The 20,124-nt window shown below is 37.9% G+C and overlaps 1 protein-coding gene across 2 annotated transcripts in view; it reads right to left on the bottom strand.

The window, feature by feature from the left end:
• Nucleotides 1-20,124, bottom strand: part of PPP2R5A (protein phosphatase 2 regulatory subunit B'alpha) — a 70,961-nt gene that overhangs the window by 33,497 nt on the left and 17,340 nt on the right. The window lies entirely within an intron of this gene.

The following is a 20,124-nucleotide window of genomic DNA, read 5'->3' as shown; positions in this document are numbered from 1 at the left end:
TGCATTAAATCCTTTTGTTTCCAACATTCAAAAAATAATAAAACTTTAATTCTGAACTTTCAAATCTCTAAACAAGGATTTTCACTTAGTTCAGGTATTTAAATTTGTTGTACTGAGATTACATTTTTAAAAATCATATATTTCAATACTGATATTTAGTTTGTAATATTCCTCCATTCAAAGTATTCCTCCATTCAAAACAAATACCTACTTTATATAAAGATACAGGTAGGTATCTTCATAAAAATGAAAACCTAGCCAAAGGTGCCTATGCTTTTTAAATTCTTAGGGGACAGAAAGCTAGTGAAATTACTATGCAACTGTACTCAAGTTGCTGTCCTTAAACCCATGTAGATAAGGTGCTGTGCTAAAATGTAGCAGGTCACAAATCCTAAACTCATTTTGACTGGTCAATTTTACTGAATGATAATTTAAAACATAATTTTTACAATTACAAACAAATGTGGATATTATGAAGAATGACAAAATTTATATGACTTCTGAAGTACAAATATAAAGAGTCTTTAAAAAATGTGAATTTGCTGCAGCCCACTTGTGGCTATGCCAGAAATCTCCCTGTGGTAGTTGCATACTTGCAAAAAATTTGTGTAACACTCTCTGTTGCACATTCACTGGCTCTCTGCTACATGAAAGCTGAGGGCTACAATCCTAAGACTGGCATCAGAGTCCACATAATACTAACAGAGTACAAGACATTTTTGATGTCCATTTCAATGAAGTTTCTGATTTAGGATCACCTTTAATGAAACTCTTCTGAAGTGGGAATGTTTTAAATGTATCCTTTAAAAAAAGACCATTAAATTTGCTGTGATTTTTAACAGCAAGTTAATAACATGCTAAATAGTTATCTTTATCCCAGAACTAAACCTTATTCTATAGGGGTTGAGAATGAAACACCATCTGACATACAAACTGCATATAACCTTATTAGTCATACCCTCACAAATTCACTATCCTTGCTCATCATAAAACGATCATTAGTCATTCGAAGCAGAATCTGCTGTTCCATGAGAAGTCAGTTGTATCCCAAATGGCCTTTTTCTTAAATCCTCTAGGGGCTTTCCCTTAAAGTTAAAATGGGGATATGCATTTAATTTCAATTAATAAATGATGTCCACTTAAAACTGGTATTGAGTTCATTTCAATTAATAAGTAGATGTCTGGTTAATATTAAGTTTTAAAGATTTATTGATTTTTAGAGAGAGGGGAAGGGAGAGAGGGAGAGAAAGAGAAACATCAATGTGTGGTTGCCTCTCCAGCACCTCCCAACTTTGGGGGACCTGGCCAGCAACCCAGGCATGTGCCCTGACTGGGAATGAATTGAACTGGTGACCCTTCGGTTCGCCAGATGGTGCTCACTCCACTGAGTCACACCAGCCAGGGCTGCTTAATAGTAAGTTTTCAAACTAGAAGATGGACACCTCTGCTTTTTGTAAGGTTCCGAATTAGGCTAAACTTATTAGATTGGGTGTTATTACACTAGAAAGGGGTGATTATTTGAGCTGTAACAATCCTCAACTCACATTGTACAGGAAATCCCCATAGTTCTCTGTTACTAAAATCTTTATTTAGAAAAACATCTATATCCCTATTATATGGCTTTATATCTTTATTATAGTGTGTGTATGTATATGTCTACATATAATTAAATTCCATTATAATGATGTTTTGGGGAAATAGGTATCACACCTTTAGAAGTTAACTCAGCTCTAACAGTCTTTAAATATTTTTTAGCTGTTTTCCTCATTTTAAAAGCAACACAAATTCATAAATATCCCATTTTAATAAATGATAGCCAGTCCTATTCTCTTTCCTCCCCCTACCTCCTCCTCAATGTGAAATCTCTCCTTTTCCTGTTCTCCAATGGGCATGCATTTGTTCATACTCTTTTTCCCTCCCCGAAATACCTTACCAGATTTTCTCCTGTTTCCAAATCCTACTCACTCTTTAAGAATAAACTTCAATCTCATTCTCCACAAAACTTCCCTTAGGTAGATCAGGATACAGTGATCCCTTCCTTCTCTGAACATCTATAGTGCTCACAATCTCAGTCACAGGGTCGAGAGTACTACAGTTGGGAGTACACATTAGTATCTTTAGGCTTGTATTTAACAAGTTTTTTTTTTTTTATCACCCTCCACCCCACCTCCCAAAAAAGACTGCAGATTCCTCAAAGGCAAGGGTCATTTACTTATCAGGCTTTCCTTTTCATTTCTTACACATCTAGCATAGGATATAAAAGGGATTAAAAAATATGTGATGCTTAAACACTAGATTTAAAGAATAAAGATTATATACTGAAAAACAGGCTACAGAACAATGGAAAGTTCAACATTGGTGCTGGATACCAAAATGGCATAAACAGTGGATTATTACATCATGTCTATCCTTAAGAATTTATAACAATGACCATTTTTATCAGTAACCTACCTTCAGGGTAGATTTAAATGGCTTAAATGAGATAATGATTATGAAGGTGAGTGCATCATATAATTCAAAGTGGAATACAAATGGAAAGCATTTTTCTCTTACACCACATGCTAGCAGCCTATGGCTAACATGTTAGAAGACACAAAATGATTTTCAGACAATATTAATAAATAGTAAATTCAGAAACATGTTACATAAAAAAAGGAAGTTTCTTTTCTGGGCACCTAATTCTTATGTCTTTTCTGGAAAGAAATTAATGTTTTTCATAGCTTCTCTATTCAGTAACCCATCTGCTAGCCTAAAGATTTATTTGGATTTGTTTATTCTCTTCCAGAACTATATCCCAGCATTACCTAATGCTTGGGTGGGATAGGTCATATCTGGACCTCCCCAAACATTAGAAATATTTAGAAAGAAGGTAACATTTCAATTCATTTGGTGCTAAGTTAAAATAGAAGTTTCTGGGACTATATTCAAAAAAACCCCAAAACACTAATTCGAAAGAACACAAGCACCCCTATGTTTACTACAGAATTACTTACAATTGCCAAGATAGGGAAGTAACCTAAGTGTCCATCAGTGGACAAGTGGATGAAACAACTATGGGACATTTACACAGTGGAATACCACTGGGCCACAAAAAAAAGGAAGAAGAAGAAAAATTTACCCTTTCCAACAACATGGATATATACCTGGAGAACATTATGCTAGGTGAAATAAGCCAGTCAGAGAATGACAAATACCATATGATTCCACTCATATGTGGAATCCAATGAACAAACTGAACTAACAAGCAAAAGAGAGACAGACTCAACAGATAGGTAGAGAGCAGGATGAAAGCTGTGAGGGGTGTTTAGCAGGTGGAGGGATCAAGCAAAAATGAAAGTGGACTCATGGACATGGACAACAGTGTGGTGACTGCAGGGGGAGTGGGATATAAAGGGGATAAATGGTAATGGAAAAATACAATTAAAAAATAAATTGAAAACTAAAATAAAAATCACAGTTTCCAATCCTCAATTATTTTTAGATATTAAAGAATAATCTTTTTCTACCTAACCCTTCCTGTAAGTACATGTTCTATTGAGCAGTCCACTGTGCTACATAATAAATTATAATACTACTACTAACATTAGTGCTTGCTTCATGCCAAACACAATTCTAAGTGTTTCATATGTGTGGATTTATTTAACTTTCAAAACAGTCCCTTGAGGTTAGTTATGAAAGTTAGAGATGACTTCCCGTCCTCGAGTGGGAAAGGTACAAAACATAAAATAATAATGCTATCAGTCAACAAATAAATGTAAAACTTATTGCTATTTACAATATAGATAAGGCCAATTCTCTACATAATCTGGAATTAAAAAGAATTTGAAAGTACTTACAAGAGTAAATGTAAATAGAACAATTAAAAATAAAATCATAATTAATTAAAAGCAGGAAAGTGATAGAAATTACAAGGTTTTTGACTGCTATTATTTTAAGCACTTTCTTTGTGCTGAGTTTCTTGGCAGCTAAGGTGAAACAGGTGTGGAAGAGTAGGCCAGATAGTAAAAGGTTAAATGAGAGAAGAAGCTACTGTCACTACCTTTGGACGGCTTAGCTCAAGACATGCAACTTTTTATACAGGTAAAACAGTTCTGGGATGGTTATCCTAGTAAGAAAAGGTGATGATGACAGTTTACATCATTAAAAAAATTACAAAATATTTTGTAGTTGTAAATGTTTAATATGTCCCAAATCTTAGGCACCTTCCTGAAACATCAGTTACACTGAATTTTCTCCTTAAAAAAAAAGTATATTTCAATAGTCTGAAAAAAGATCAGACTATATTCTGACTATATTTCACAAATATAAATAAAAATTTGTGAGAAGAATGCATAATAATTGTATCCATTAAATGTAAAAAGCACCGACAGTATCTGCACAGGCCACTTAATGCTACAGCTTCACCATTACAGGAATGCTTGCAAATGATGTCTGTCACACTCCATGACGTTTCAGTCTGGCAATGTCTTACATTTTGGCAGCAAAGTCACACATTGTTTTTACTTGACTATTTTTATCAGGCTAATGTCGATTATCCATTTGCCATTTTCATTGTGAATAATGTCCATTCTGATTCCTATGGTGATAGGTATTTCACTGAGAGGTTTAAAAATAAAAGCACTTCTGGAAACACACAAATTCAAAGGAAAAATTCAGAACACCTTACAGTATTACATCACACAGCAACTGGAATGGTGGATGGTGACTGTAATTGTTTTTGCATCACGACCAAAGTGCAACACAGTGTCTGCTCAGTCACCTACAAATTTATTGCCAAAAACCCAGAATTTTTGTTGGAGCAGTTTAAACCAGGTCTTCCTGAAATGATGGCATGTATCTATTTCAAAGGGATATTAATTTCTTCTAAAATATGTAAATGTATCAGGAGCAAATAAAGAATCCATATTTAAAATCCTAGTGACTGCTATTTGAATGAAGAGAAAAACCCAAGCCTACACATAAACCTGTTAGTATACAGGGTCCGGCACAAATAACACCCCCTTTTTTATTACAAAATCATAAGCATGTAACTCTGTAATATATTAATATCACACTCAAGCACACCATATGACATTTTAGGTGAAATGTTCTAATTAAACTATAAATTATTTACACCCATATTATTACCCTACCAACCATACTCAAGTAGGCATTACTTATGCCAGACCCTGTATTTTGACTTCCCTAAGTATTTACCTAGGAGCAATTCCAACCACTAATTAGTATCACAGTGTATCATATTCAACAATTTTAAAAACCTTAAGCCTATATGTTGCTTAAAGGAAACTTGATTACAACTTAAGGATATTATATAATGGTGAAATACCAATTTACATTCATCTTTTCAATACATCAGAGCTAAGGATTTACTAAAAATGCTCTTCTAAAAATACTAACAACTCCCCAATATGAAAGTTCAGCATGAAAATTATGAAAGATACAAGAAAACTGCAAAAGCAAGAAATTAAAAAAAATGTGCCTTGCTTTGAAAAATACATAATTAGTTTAAATCTGACTAGAAGATGAGTTTTTTTAAAAAATGCATCTTAATTGTCTTCTACTTGATTATGACTGAAATTTGATCCCACTAAAAAGTTCTCACCACTTTAGAATTCCCCGCATGGTCTTCTGCTGAGGGAGAATCAAAACAACTCTAGGGAAGCAAGGCCTTTCATCTCCCAGAATTAACACAACTTTTGAAACTCACAAAGCCCAAGCAGGTCATCCCTACTTATCTCTAAATTCTTAAGCTTTTTTCAATAAACAAACTTGAAGATGTATCTGGCTTACACTTCAAGAAATACTGTTTTAAAAACTATTGTTCAAATTGTGGGTTGCAACCCATTGCTAGGTAATAAGATTGTTTTAGTGGGTCACAGCCAGAAATTTTAAAATATAAAATATCAGCATGTTGCATATAAGAGTATTATTTCATAAACTGTACCTGAGTACTGAGTTGTAAAAGAAAATGTTTCTTACTATAGTTTGCACTCAAAAAAAGTGTGAGAACCACTACTGTACAATATATAAAGTATTGTTAAGATGCCATGCTACACTGCATGCCCCAAATCACAAAGCAAATCTTCAATGAACCTGGGATTCAGATCACCTACAATGCAAGAAAAAGTATAAGACTAATGCCTTTGAAATACCAACTGTTCCTATAATAGCTTTATTTCAAATCCCTACCCTCTTAAGAAATTTACAATGTATATTACCAGTAGTCAAAAATTTCAAATTCATTTATCTCCTCTCCTTCACTCCAAAATAAGAGAGTAGACCTCTGGTCAAGATGGTGGGGTAGGCGCCGGGTAGGCAGACATGGCTTGCCTCTCTGCACAACCACAACAAAATTACAACTAAAATATAGAACAACCATTGCTCAGAACAGAGAGAAATCAAGTCAAATGGAAGTCTGACAACTATGGAATTAAAGAAACCACATCCATCCAGACTAGTAGGGGGACACAGATGCAGAACAGGCTGGTCCCACACCCACATGTGGTGGATAAAAATTCAGGAGGGATATCTTGGGAGTGAGGAGTCCCAGACTCGAACCAGTCCCCTCAGCCCAGGGTTCCAGTACCAGGTGGGTAAGTCCCCACAACTTCTGGCTGCAAAAACAAGTGGGGTTGAGTTGGTGGAAAAAACTTCTAGAGCCCTAAGCAGTTCCTCCTGAAGAACCCACACACAGACTCACCTACTCAGACTCACTCCCTCTGGGCTCTGGCACCAGGGTGGCAGTTTGAGGGGCACCAGCGGTGTGCAGGGGGAGGCTGAGGTTTCTGGCATCAAGGCAAGTAGAGGCCATTGTCCCTTCTCTGGGCCCTCCCCCAATAGGACCAGCAGATTGTTGCCCTATCTAAAATTCCATCAACCTGGCTAATGCTGTATGATCTACTACGTGGATCAACAGAGACTCTGCCCCACCTAAGCTGCTTTTCCATATGAATGGCTCATCTTGGCTCCTGCTACACAACTTCCAAATCCTCTCAAACAAGCAGCAGCTGGCCTCAGTGAGCCCTAGGCCCAGAACTAGCTGCCTAGGTTCACCACTTGGCTTCACCTGGAAATCTCCAAGCCCAGCACAAGTAGCAGCCATCTCAGATTGCTTTATAACTCAGGCAGGGTAGCCCCATACAAAACACAGGTGGGGGCTGATACTGGCCTGCAACACCTGGGAAACCCCAGGGCCAGCACACCCAGTGGGCAACTACAGACCACATCGGAGCACCACCACCCTGCCCCTGTACAGCTGATCCTCCATGGAGGGCTGAGGGTGGTGGTCAGTGGTCACAGCCAATCCTTTCAGCTGACTGGCCTAGGAAAATTCCTCCCAATGATCTGCCAACAGCAACCAAGGCTGAACTACAAGAGGAAGGCGTACTCAGCCCACACGAAGGGTGCACCTCAAGGATCCAGCTTGAGTGAAAGGGGACACTGTGCCACCGGACCCTACAGAACACCTACTACATACATTAGGCCACACTACACCAAGACACAGAATCAAAGCAGCTCTACCTAATACATAGAAACAGACTTCTAGCCAAGATGTAGACATAAGTAGATCCACTTTGCCTCCTCACACAACCAAAAGGACAAGAAATTTAAAAACAAAAAATAACCAGAACTGCCAGAAAATTGAACTGTATGGAAGTCTGATAACCAAGGAGTTAAAGAAGAAACATTCATTCAGACTGGTAGAGGCTGGGCGCAGTGGTGTGTCCCTTTAGTCCCAGCTACTCTAGAGGCTGAGGCAGGATTGCTTGAGCCTAGCAGTTCTGAGCTGTAGTGAGCTATGCTGATCAGATGTCCGCACTAAGTTTGGCATCAATATGGTGACTTCCTGGGAGCGGGGGGCCACCAGGTTGCCTAAGGAGGGGTGAACTGGCCCAGGTCGGAAACGAAGCAGGTCAAAACTCCTGTGCTGATCAGACTGGTAGGAGGTGTGGAGACAGGCAGCTGGGGCACAGAGGATGCATGTCAAGGCAGCAGCTGGTGGATCAGGCAGTCCCACATTTGCATGCAGATAAACCCGGAGGAACAACTGGGGAGCCAGACAGACTGAACAACCCAGGGTTACAGCGTGGGGAAATAAAGCCTCAAAACCTCTGACTGGAAAAACCTGTGGGGGTTTCGGCAGTAGAGAAACTACCAGCCTCACAGGAGAGTTCACTGGAGAGACCCACAGGGTCCTAGAACGTACACAAACACACCCACCCACCTGGGAATCAGCACCAGAAGGGCCCAATTTGTTTGTGAGAAGCGGAGGAAGTGACTGAAAGATGGCGAGCTGAGCAAGCAGCATTGTTCCCTTTCTGACCCCTCTCCCACATACAGCACAATGCAGCCATGTGGGTTGCCTTGCCCTGGCAAATACCTAAAGCTCTGCCCCTTAGAATGAAATAGGCACTCTTTGAGAAAAAAATATAGCCCAAATGAAAGAACAGATCAAAGCTCCAAAAATAGAACTAAGCAATAAAGAGATAGCCAACCTATCAGATGCAGAGTTCAAAACACTGGTAATCAGGATGCTCACAGAAATGGCTAAGTATGGTTGCAAATTAGAGGAAGAAGTGAAGGCTATGCAAAGTGAAATAAAGAAAAATCTACTGGGAACTAGCAATGGAGGGAAGGAAACCAGGACTCAAATCAATGATTTGGAACAGAAGGAAGAAATAAACATTTAGCCAGAACAGAATGAAGAAACAATAATTTTTTTTTCTTTTCTTTTTCACTTTTTATTTTTAAATCATTTCAGACTTACGGAAAAGTTTTAAGAATAGCACAAAGAATCTCTGTGTATCTTTCCCCCAAATTCCCAAGAATAAGTAACATTTACCACATTTGCTTATCATTCTCTTCCTCTCTCTCCACATATTTTTTCCTCTCTCTCCACATATTTGAGGCATATCACCGTTTTACCACTAAACAATTCTAGATATATTTCCTAAAAACGAGAACCTTCCTTACATAAATAGAGCACAATTATAAAAATCAGGAAATGAACACTGACATAATTTTATTATCTAATCTACATACCTTATTCAAATTTCACCAATTGTCCCAATAACAACTTTTATTTTTATTTTTTTTAGAATTTTAAAATACATTTTATTTATTTATTTATTTTATTTTACTCAGTTACAATTGTCTGCATTTTCTCCCCATCCCTCCACCCCACCCCAGCCAGTCCCACCTCCCTCCCCTACCTCTACTCTCCCCCTTGGTTTTGTTCTTGTGTCCTTTATAGTAGCTCCTATAGACCCCTCTCCCCACTATCCCCTCCACACTCCCCTCTGGCTATTGTTACATTGTTCTTAGTTTCAATGCCTCTGGTTATATTTTGTTTGCTTTTTTCTTCTGTTGATTATGTTCCAGTTAAAGGTGAGATCATATGGTATTTGTCCCTCACCGCCTGGTTTATTTCACTTAGCATAATGCTTTCCAGTTCCATCCATGCCATTGCAAAGGGTATAAGCTCCTTCTTTCTCCCTGCTGCATAGAATTCCATTGTGTAAATGTACCATAGTTTTTGGATCCACTCATCTGCTGATGGGCACTTAGGTTGCTTCCGTACTTGGCTATTGTAAATTGTGCTGCTATGAACATTGGGGTGCATAGGTTCTTTTGGATTGGTGTTTCAGGGTTCTTAGGGTATAATCCCAGCAGCGGAATTGCTGGGTCAAAGGGCGGTTCCATTTTTAGTTTTCTGAGGAAATTCCATACTGTGAAGAAACAATAATTTAAAAAAGTGAGGAGAGGCTTCGGAACCTCTGGGACAACTTTAAACATTTCAACATCTAAATCATAGAGGTGCCAGAACGAGAAGAGGAAGAGCAAGAAACTGAAAATTTATTTGAAAAAATAATGAAGGAGAACTTCCCCAATCTGGCAAAGGAAATAGACTTCCAGGAAGTCCAGGAAGCCCAGAGAGTCCCAAAGAAGTTGGACCCAAGGAAGCACACACCAAGGCACATCATAATGACATTACCCAAGATTAAAGATAAGGAGAGAACCCTAAAAGCAGCAAGAGAAAAGGACACAGTTACCTACAAAGGAGTGCCCAGAAGACTATCAGCTGATTTCTCAAAAGAAACCTTATAAGCAAGAAGGGGCTGGAAAGAAGTATTCAAAGTCATGAAAGGCAAGGGCCTGTACCCAAGATGATTCTATCCAGCAAAGCTATCATTTAGAATGGAAGGGCAGATAAAGTGCTTCCCAGATAAGGTCAAGTTAAAGGAGTTCATCATCACTATACCTTTATTATATGAAATGTCAAAGGGAATTATCTAAGAAAAAGAAGATGATCAAAAATATGAACAGTAAAATGACAACAAACTCACGACTATCAACAACTGAACTTAAAAAAGACAAAACCAAAAGCAAACTAAGCAAACAACTAGAACAGGAACAGAATCACAGAAATGGAGATCACATGGAGGATTATCAGTGGGGAGAGGGAGGGGGGAGATTGGGGGAAAGGTACAGGGAATAAGAAGCATAAATGGTAGGTACAAAATAGTCAGGGAGAGGTTAAAAATAGTATAGGAAATGGAGAAGCCAAAGAACTTATATATACAACCCAAGGACATGAACTAAGGTTGGTGGGGAATGCTGGTGGGAGGGGGGTTGCAGGGCACAGGGGAATAAAGAGAAGAAAAAATTGGGACAACTGTGATAGCATAATCAATAAAATATATTACAAAAAGTAAACAAACACAGGGAGGCTGCCAAATCCAGGAGACAAAGAAACATTGCCCAAAGGAAAGAATAGATCAAGACTCCAGAAAAAGAGCTAAATGAAATGGAGATAAGCAATCTATCAGATGCAGAGTTCAAAATACTGGTCATAAGGATGCTCAAGGAACTTGGTGAGGACCTTAAGAGCATAAAAAAGATCCAGTCAGAAATGAAGGATACACTAATTGAAATAAAGAATAATTTTCAGGGAAACCACAGTAGAGCGGATGAAGCTGAGAATCAAATCAATGATTTGGAACATAAGGAAGCAAAAAACAACCACACAAACAAGAAGAAAATAAAAAAAAATGAGCATAGTGTAAGCAGCCTGTGGGACAACTTTAAGCAATCCACCATTTGCTTCATAGGGGTGCCAGAAGAAGACAAAGAGCAATAAACTGGAAATCTATTTGAAAAATGAAAGAAAACTTCCCTAATTTGGTGAAGGAAATAGACATGCAAGTCCAGAAAGCACATAGAGTCCAAAACAAGATGGATGCAAAGAGGACCACCCCAAGCCACATCATAATTAAAATGCCAAAGGTTAACGATAAAGAGATGACAGGGGGCTTGTGGGAGAATGGGTTAGAGGTGAGGGGATTAAGAAGTACAAATAGGTGGTTGTAGAATGGCCATGGGGATGTAAAATACAATAGCCAAAGAACTTACAGGTATGACCCATGGACATGAGCTGGGGCGGGGGGGAATGCTTGAGGGAGTGGGGAATGGAGGGGAAAAAAGGGGAATAAATCAGGAGAACTGTAATAGCATAATCAATAAAATATAGTTTGAAAATAAAAAACAATAAGAGTAAACAAACAAAAAGATATAAACCCACAATAACAAAGAAAATAGAAGAATGGGCCCTCAGGTAACACACTTCAACAAATTTCTGGAAAACTCAAAATACATGAAGAAGTCTTGCCCTGGCCAAGGTAGTTCATTGGTTACAGTGTCACCCCAATACACCAAGGTTTCGGGTTTGATCTCACATACAAGAATCAACCAATGAATGCATAAATAAAGTGGAACAACAAATCTCTCTCCTCTCTCAAAAAAAGAATTTAAGTTAAAAAAACAAACATAAACAAATGGCAAGTGACAAAACCCAAACAGAGGAAGTCACATCCTAGAAAGGGAATTGTAGACAAGGTTCCTACAGAACTCCAGATTAGAAAAGCCTGGTGAAATAGAAGATGGGATTAAAATATGAGCTGAAAATAGGCGAATTATATAAATCTGTGTGCAACTAAACAGTCTACTACCCCATTCCAAAAGACAGTCAAGCGCTCATACTCCAGGCCAATGAAAGAAAAAGGAAGGTTCTTAGCCAAAGAAAATGCATAGTCCCAGAGAGTCATACATTCTAGTTTTTACCTAATTCCCTGCCCAATTACTCTAAAATAAGGCGTCAATATACCCCATCCTACTTCTAAAGTGATGTTTTTGTTCACTCATACATATTAATAGAAAATAAAGAATTACTAGCCATTTAAGGAAAGCTATAACAAAGAAAACTAAGCAAATAGGAAAAAATAATCCCAAACAAAGGGATAACTTAGTATATCACTGTGACATTTCAGATGCCCAAGAGAAAAGACTAAAAGCTTTCAGATTAAAAAATAATTACAAAAGAACCAGAGGCAAATATCCATCACATTTTTTTATCAGCAAGAGTGATGCCAGAAGACAATGTGGCCGTGCCACTAGAATTCTAATGCCAATCTAGACCTATGTAACTAGCTAATGATATCGATAAAACATTTTGTTCACCAAGGGCATTTTCAGACCAGCAAATGCATACTAGGGTAATTTAGCACCCTCACAACCTTGCTTAGCAAATTACCTGAGGATGTGAAGCAGCAATAAGGGAAAAAGAGAAAGGAATGGAATCCAGGAATAGGGAAGCAAACCAGAAAAGCAAAAAAGTCCTAGAGAGCAGCTGGGCCACTTAGAGCAGGAGGATGAAGGCCTCATGAGAGTGTTCTCTATAGGAGGATGAATAGGATATCCTACATCAGGGGTGTCCAACCTTTTGGTGTCTCTGTGTCACACTGGAAGAAGAGTTGTCTTGGGCCACACATTAAATACATTGCAACATTTAATCACAAAAAATTTCATAAAGTTTTAAGTAACTTTAATGATTTTGTGTTAGGCCATATTCACAGCCATCTTGGGCTATATGTGGCCCGCAGGCCGCAGGTTGGACACCCCTGTACATGGATATCTGGAGGGAAAAAAAATTGAGAATATGTTAAAGGTACAAGAAAAGAAAGAGAGACCCAATTAGAAACTCCAGAAAATACTTAAAAATCTACATAAGGAAGGGAATGTAGTAATACAGAGCTCTGAAGTCTATACACAGTCATACAACACATAACTCTTGTTCACTTTCAACTTTTAGAATCAATTTACAACTTATAGAAAACTTGATATGGCTACAGAAAATGTTACCAACCTTAAAAATGTACCATAAAGATAACTAAAGTTGAGGGTGAAAGGAGAGGAGGAAAAACTGTGGCGCACTACCTTTCCAATTCACTTCCAATTAAAGCTCCCTTTTACAGCCTATAACAACTGATATTTGAAGTTCCCTGAATGGTCCGTTTGCACATGCAGTGGTTAGAATGCCCTCTCCCATCATTATTCTTCATTCTCTTCAGGAGTAAATAAAGACAGTGCCCATCCAAGCGCTATCCAAAAAGAAAAAACCTTAGCCAAAGGAATTCAAGTCAACCAGGATCATTAAACATAACTATACCCCCTGTTATAAGATAGAGAATCAGGCAGGATATTTTAGTATAATACTGTTAAATATTTACAAGACTTCCCTTGTTCTCAACCCATGCATATCAAGTATAGTAGTTTTAAAACTTGTCCACAAATTATCTGACATCCACTCTTCAAAAGGTGGAGTTTATTTCTACTCATATGAATGTGGGCTGGACTTAGCAACTTGCTTCTAGGGAACAGAGTCAGTTATTTCGGAAGTGATGGTCTAGTTCACAGGTGGCAAACACAAGGCCCGCGGGCCGAATCCAGCCCTCCATCTTGTTTTATCCAACCCAGCACCCTGTTTCTACCCAGCAGCAGCGCCAAGGTCTTGCTTAACTGTTAAGGAGCAGTTACATTTATACAGTCCTAAAATTACATTCGGCCCTTTGAAGGCGACAGTGAGGCTGATGTGGCCCCCAGTGAAAATGAGTTTGATACCCTGCTCTAGTTCATAAAAGTGAGGCTACATCACTTCCAAGGCCGATTCCTTCTGGAAAGATCCTGAGTCACAAGAGTTCTCAAAGTTCACAGGATACACTATTTGAGGAAAATAATACCTATGTAGTTGAGCACACAGCCTGGATGACTACACTGATTCATCTGATGTTAGCAAACTTTGTAAGAAATTTCTGAAGTAAAATTCTTTAGGAAAATATTATAAGGACGTTTAACATTGCACTCTTTGATGTCAGTTTATGATACCTATTTAGCAAGACGATACCATTAAATCTAAGAAATCCTTAAGTCTGCCAAGAAGCATGGTGTTCACAATAAATTTTCCATGTCTGCGTCTATTCCTCTGCCATATACATTCAGATACATGGTTTCTTTTTATCATATACAACACAAATACATATTAACCAAGCTCATAACACAGTTATAAATGCCCATTTATTAGTTTAGGATGAGAAATTATTCCCATATTCTAATTATGTGTTCTGAAAGCAGACCAACAGGAAGAGCCAAACCATAAACAGATTGATATTTGGTACATTCATTTTCTGTTGCTTACTAAGAAATTATCCCAAATTTAGTGGCTTAAAACAACAGTAATTATTACCCATCACAGTGTCTTTGGGTCAGAGATTCAGACAGGGCACAGCAAGGACCCCTTGTATCTGCTCCAAAATTTCTAAGGCCTCAGCTAGAAACCTAGAAGGCTAGGGTGTAGAATCCTGTGAAAGCTAAATCACTCCTGTATCTGACAGTTGATTCTGGCTATTTGCTGAAGAACTAACTGGAGTTAGTGTCATAACACCTCCAGGCCGGAGCTTCCTCATAATATGGTGACTGGGTTCCTGTAGCAAGTAGTCTTAGAGGTCCAACCAAAGACAAGTATGTCTTTTATGAAATATATGTAACATATAAAAAACGGAGATATGCCATATTCATGATGAGAAGACTCAGTCTTCCCCAATGAAGCTATACAGGAAATGCAATTGGGATTGCAACATGGTGTTGCAATCAATCAGTAGGGTGTTTCACTGGAAATTGAAGAGTTGCTCTTAAAATTCATTTGGAAAAATAAAGAGCCAAGAATTGTCAAGATGATTTTTAAGAGAATAAGGAAGAGTCACCTTACCACAGAGAGTAATTAAAACTACAGGACATTGTGCAGGTCTAGACAAAAAGACCATTGGAAAAAACAGTAAGGTCCCTAAGAAACATGCCAGCGTACACAGATAGAAGGTTAATACATAATAGAGTTGGTGTTATTTTTTTAAAATAAGTCAGTAGGAAATTTTATTTTAGTTCTTTTAAAAATTTGTATTGATTTTAGAGAGAGGAAAGAGGGAGAGAGAGAGAGACAGAGAAAACACTGATTTGTTGTTTCCCTTATTTATGCATTCATTGGTTGTTTGTATGTGTCTTAACCAGAGATCAAACCGGCAATCTTGGCGTATCAGGACAATGCTCTAACCAACTGATTACCTGGCCAAGGCTCAGTAGGGAATTTTTAAAATCGATAAATTACGTTAGGGCCATTGGCTATTTATATAAAAAAAATTAGATCCCTCCCTCACACCACTTACAAAAGTTAATTACTAAAAAACTAAATGTGAATAGGAAAACCGTAAGACATTTACAGCGTTATAACCAATTCTGAATTGATAGCCAGAACAACATCTACATAAAAGAACATCTACAAATCATTAAGAAAAATGCAAATAAATCTATAGAAGAAAAGGGTACATAAAACATAAGTGACCAATAGGCATATGTAAAAGGAAAGTAGAAAAACATAAATGTGTACAAGCTATATATATGAAATGTCATATATTATCATTTCATACCAACTGGATAAAAGGATGACAAAAGTGTGGGCAAGACTTCTAGCAGACTAGCCCTTTGTGTGTAAACTACTAAAAACTGAGCAAGTATGTGAAATAATTATTTTCAGATGCTGAAAAACAGGCACAATGGGATTGTGCTCCCTGAGAGAAAGTAAACAGAGTGAGCCTCACAATCACACCAACTCTCTATTTGTTAGAACTGTCTAGACTGCAGTATAGGCAAAGACTCAAAACAGCAGGCAGTCTTACTGAACTAAATAGCGAGATCAGCTACTGAGATGGCTGAAATCTGTATGGAAAAGTATTAGAGAGGAGAGAACCGTATGGAGAAGGAATTTTCTATTTACAATGAAGTAATATATGACTTTTACTCTATTTACATGGCAAATCATTTTTGAATGTGTAATAAAACCAGCCTTGGATTTCTGGCATAAATCCCACATGATCATGATGTATTATTATATGTATAAATTGCTATATTCAATTTAATATTTTGTTAAAGATTTCTGCATCTTATGTTCATAATGGATGTGTCTAATTTTCTTGTAAGGTCCTTATCAGGGTTTTTATTTGGATTCAATTAAACAGATATAAGATTTGCTCAGATTTTTGTTTCTTCCTGTGTCAATTTCAGAAGTTCTTTATTTCAAGGATTTTCTCAATTCTTGTAAGTTTGCAGTTATTGGCATGATTATATACCTAAAAGCTATGAATTCCTAGGTATGATTAAAATACTAATACCACAAAACAAGCTAAAATTTTAGTCCACAAAATCAACTTCTAGCAAGACAAGGTAAGGAGCCCCAAAGACCTGCTCCCCAGCAAAACTAATGAGACTATTTTATTTTGGAACAACTTTTAGAAGCCTCTGAAAATGGTTCTAAACAAACAGCAAATGAGGAAACATCTATCCAAGAATATTTATGAAAATTTTGTAAGAAAAGCAAGAGTCTGGGGTATTCCCTCCTCCCAGTTCAGTTAGGCTTAAACTCCATCAGGGAAAGGTGCAAGTAAGAACACAGGGACCCCTCTACCTCCAGCTCCCAGTCAGACAAATTCCTTTAGGCGAGGAGGAGGATGCTGGCATTTCTCATCCTGCTCACAGCTACTTGTTGCTGAGGCTAAGTTCTAGGCCAGTGCAGTCAAGCAGAGGGGTCCCCTTCTTTCTGCCTAACCTCTACTGATGAGACACCTCTGGTGCAGCACTGATGAGAATAGTGAGGCACGAGTACCTTAGTCTTGGACTATAAGGCAGTGGCACTCCACAAAGTAAAAGGCAAGCCAAAAAGATCTCAGGCTACTAACCCTTCTCACCCTCATGCTCAGCTACTATATTGGGGTATCACTCACACAGGAGCATGCCACTGCCCCCCCCCTCTGGGGGCCGTGGCTCAGAGATTTTGCGTGGGGGAAGAAGCAAGCCATAAAACAGCTGTTAATGTCTCTTCCCAAAGGAACTGACTTCATTTGCAACAAAGCATGGAAAAGTTAAAGGCCTCACTATTCAGTAAGCAGGGCCTCGCTATTTTCATCGGCGCTGCGCTAAAGGTAAGAGACTCTGTCCCACCAGTGGAGGATGGGCAGAAAGAAGAAGGGGACCCCTCTTCTTGACTGCACTGGCCTAGAATTTAACCTCGGCAACAGGTGGCTGTGGGCATGAGAAATGCCAGCATCCTCCTCACCTGAATATCTCAAAATAAAACAGTGGGGTTATATGAAAGGCAGTGGGAGAACAGTAGATTCTGTGAGGATATAGGCTATAGGTGGCGAGTTTGCACAACACCAGGCAAAGAAACAGCTTGGAGAAGCCCTCCAAGCTGTCAGAACAAATCTCAAACACTGAACTCTGGAACTAGTCTTTCAAGGGAGCCTGAATTCAACACTATTAGTCTGTAAAACAATGTATGGCCCAGGGCATTGTTGAAACCAATTAAGCAATCAGCTGGAAGTTACGGGGATTAAAGTTTGGGGTGTGGTTAAGAAAAGACAGAGAGCCCTGCCAAAACCACTGTCATCTCAGGGTGACTAATGGCATACCCAAAACTGCACTTCTCTGAGGAACGTTAGAGGCCTAAAACTGTGTTGGGGGAAAATTTCACCCAGTCACTAAACAAATAAATTAACAAGCCCCAAGGAGTGAGACCAATACCCAGAGTTGCTACAATATATAGGGGTGGGCAAAAAGTACGTTTACAGTTGTTCACATGGAAAATACAATAATTAATAACAATACAAAAATAAACTGTTTCATGTACTTACAAGTGTAAACCTACTTTTGTCCACCCCTGTATTATCTGAGATGTCCAATTCACAACAAAAAAATTTATAATACCCAAAGAAACAGGAAAGTATGACCCATGCACTAAGAAAAAGGAGGCAAGAGGAACTGCCTGTGAAAGCAGTCAGGTGTTGGATTTAATAAAAAAGCTACTTCAAAGTAGTCATTATAAATATACTCAAAGAACTAAAGGAAAACATGTCTAAAGAAATAAAGAAAATGTAACAGTGGCACAATTAATAGAAGATATCAATAAAGAAACAGAATTTACCAAAAGAGAAACAAGTGAAAATTCTGTATTGAAAAATATAATAATTAAAAACTCACTAGAACTTAACAGTAAATGTAAACTAGCAGGAGAATGAATTAGGGAACTCTGAAGATAGACTGAGAGAGACTATGAAATCTGAAAAACAAAGAGGGGAAAAAAGGAGAAGAAAAGTGAACACGGCTTCAGAGAAAGGTAGGACACTATAAAGTATACCAAATACACATGAAGGGAGTACCAAAATGAGAGGAGAAACAAGAGCAGAAAAAAATATGTGAAGAAATAATGACTGAAACTTCTCAAATTTATTTAATAACACTAACCTACACATCCAGGAAGCTTAACAAACTTTAAGAAGGAAAAATGCAAGGAGATCCACAAACAGACTTATGATAGTGAAAGTGCTGAAAATCTTGAAAGCAGCAAAAGAAAAATAACTAGTCCCTTAAGAGTGTCATAAGATTAAACAGTTGACTTCTCAGCATAAATAGAAGCTAGAAAACATGAGAATAACATATTCAGACTGCTCCAGGAAAAAAAAACTTGTCAACCATAAATCCTATATCCAGCAAAGCTATCTTTCAAAAAATGAAGGCAAAATAAAGACATTCCCAGATAAACAAAAACAGAGAATTTACTGCCATCCAGCCTGCCTTACAAGCAACACTAAAGGGATTCCTTCAGGCTGAAAGCAAGTGACCACAGAAAGTAATTCAAATTCAAACACACACACATATACACACGGAGCACCAGTAAAGGTAACAATATTAATATAAAAGTATAAATGCATATTTTTCTTCTCTTAACTGATAAAAATTATATAAATTAGTATGTATGCAGATAAGTGTCGGGTCGTTACCACAAAGAAATGTAATATATTTGCCAACACAGCACAAAGCAGGTGGGATAGAGCAAAGCTGTACTAGGCTAAAATAATAACTACTGATGGTAAAGTAATAGTTATAACAGTGTATTGTTGCATTTGTAACATTAATAAATGTGACTGTACAACAATACCATGAAAAGTAGAAAAAGAAAATAGCCCTGGCTGGTGTGGCTCAGTGGTTGGAGCATCATCCCATAATCAAAGGGATGAGGGCTCGATTCCCAGTCAGGGCACGTGCCTGGGCTGTGGGCCATCCCCATTCTGGACATGGACAATTCCCAGTCTGGGCAATCCCTGGTCTGGGCATGTATGGGAGGCAACCAAGCCATGCTTCTTTCTCACATGGACATTTCTTTCTCTCTCTTTCTAAAAAAGCAAATGAAACATGCTTGGGTGAGGATAAAAAAAAAATAGAAAGAAAAAGAAAAACTAAGCTAGTATAAATCTGATGTTGATTCTAACAAGATAACATGTATATGGCAAGCCCAAGAGCAACCACTAAAAATAAACTCAAAAAGATGTAGTGAAATAAATCATAGGACAAATTTAAATGCTGCATTGGAAAACATTAAGAGTAAAGAAAGCATAAAGGAAGGATACAGAACAAAACAGACATGACATACATAGGAAAAAAGTAAAGTGGCAGATATAAATTCAACTTGATATATCAACAGTAATGTTAAATATGAATGGATTAAAAAATCCAATCATAAAGTAGAGATTGTCAGACTGGCTCCAAAAAAAAAATGACCTAACTATAGGCTATCTCCAAAAGATAAACTTTATTTTTTTAAGTTCTTTTTATTGTTCAATTGCAGTTGTCCCCATTTTTCCCCAATTACTCTCCCCTGACCTATTCACCCCCACCCCATTCCCCCAC

Source organism: Desmodus rotundus, chromosome 12 (genome assembly GCF_022682495.2).
Source record: "Desmodus rotundus isolate HL8 chromosome 12, HLdesRot8A.1, whole genome shotgun sequence".
Taxonomy (NCBI): Eukaryota; Metazoa; Chordata; class Mammalia; order Chiroptera; family Phyllostomidae; genus Desmodus; species Desmodus rotundus.
Note: the sequence above shows the minus strand (reverse complement) of the source record. Positions and strands in the feature narration are given on the sequence as shown.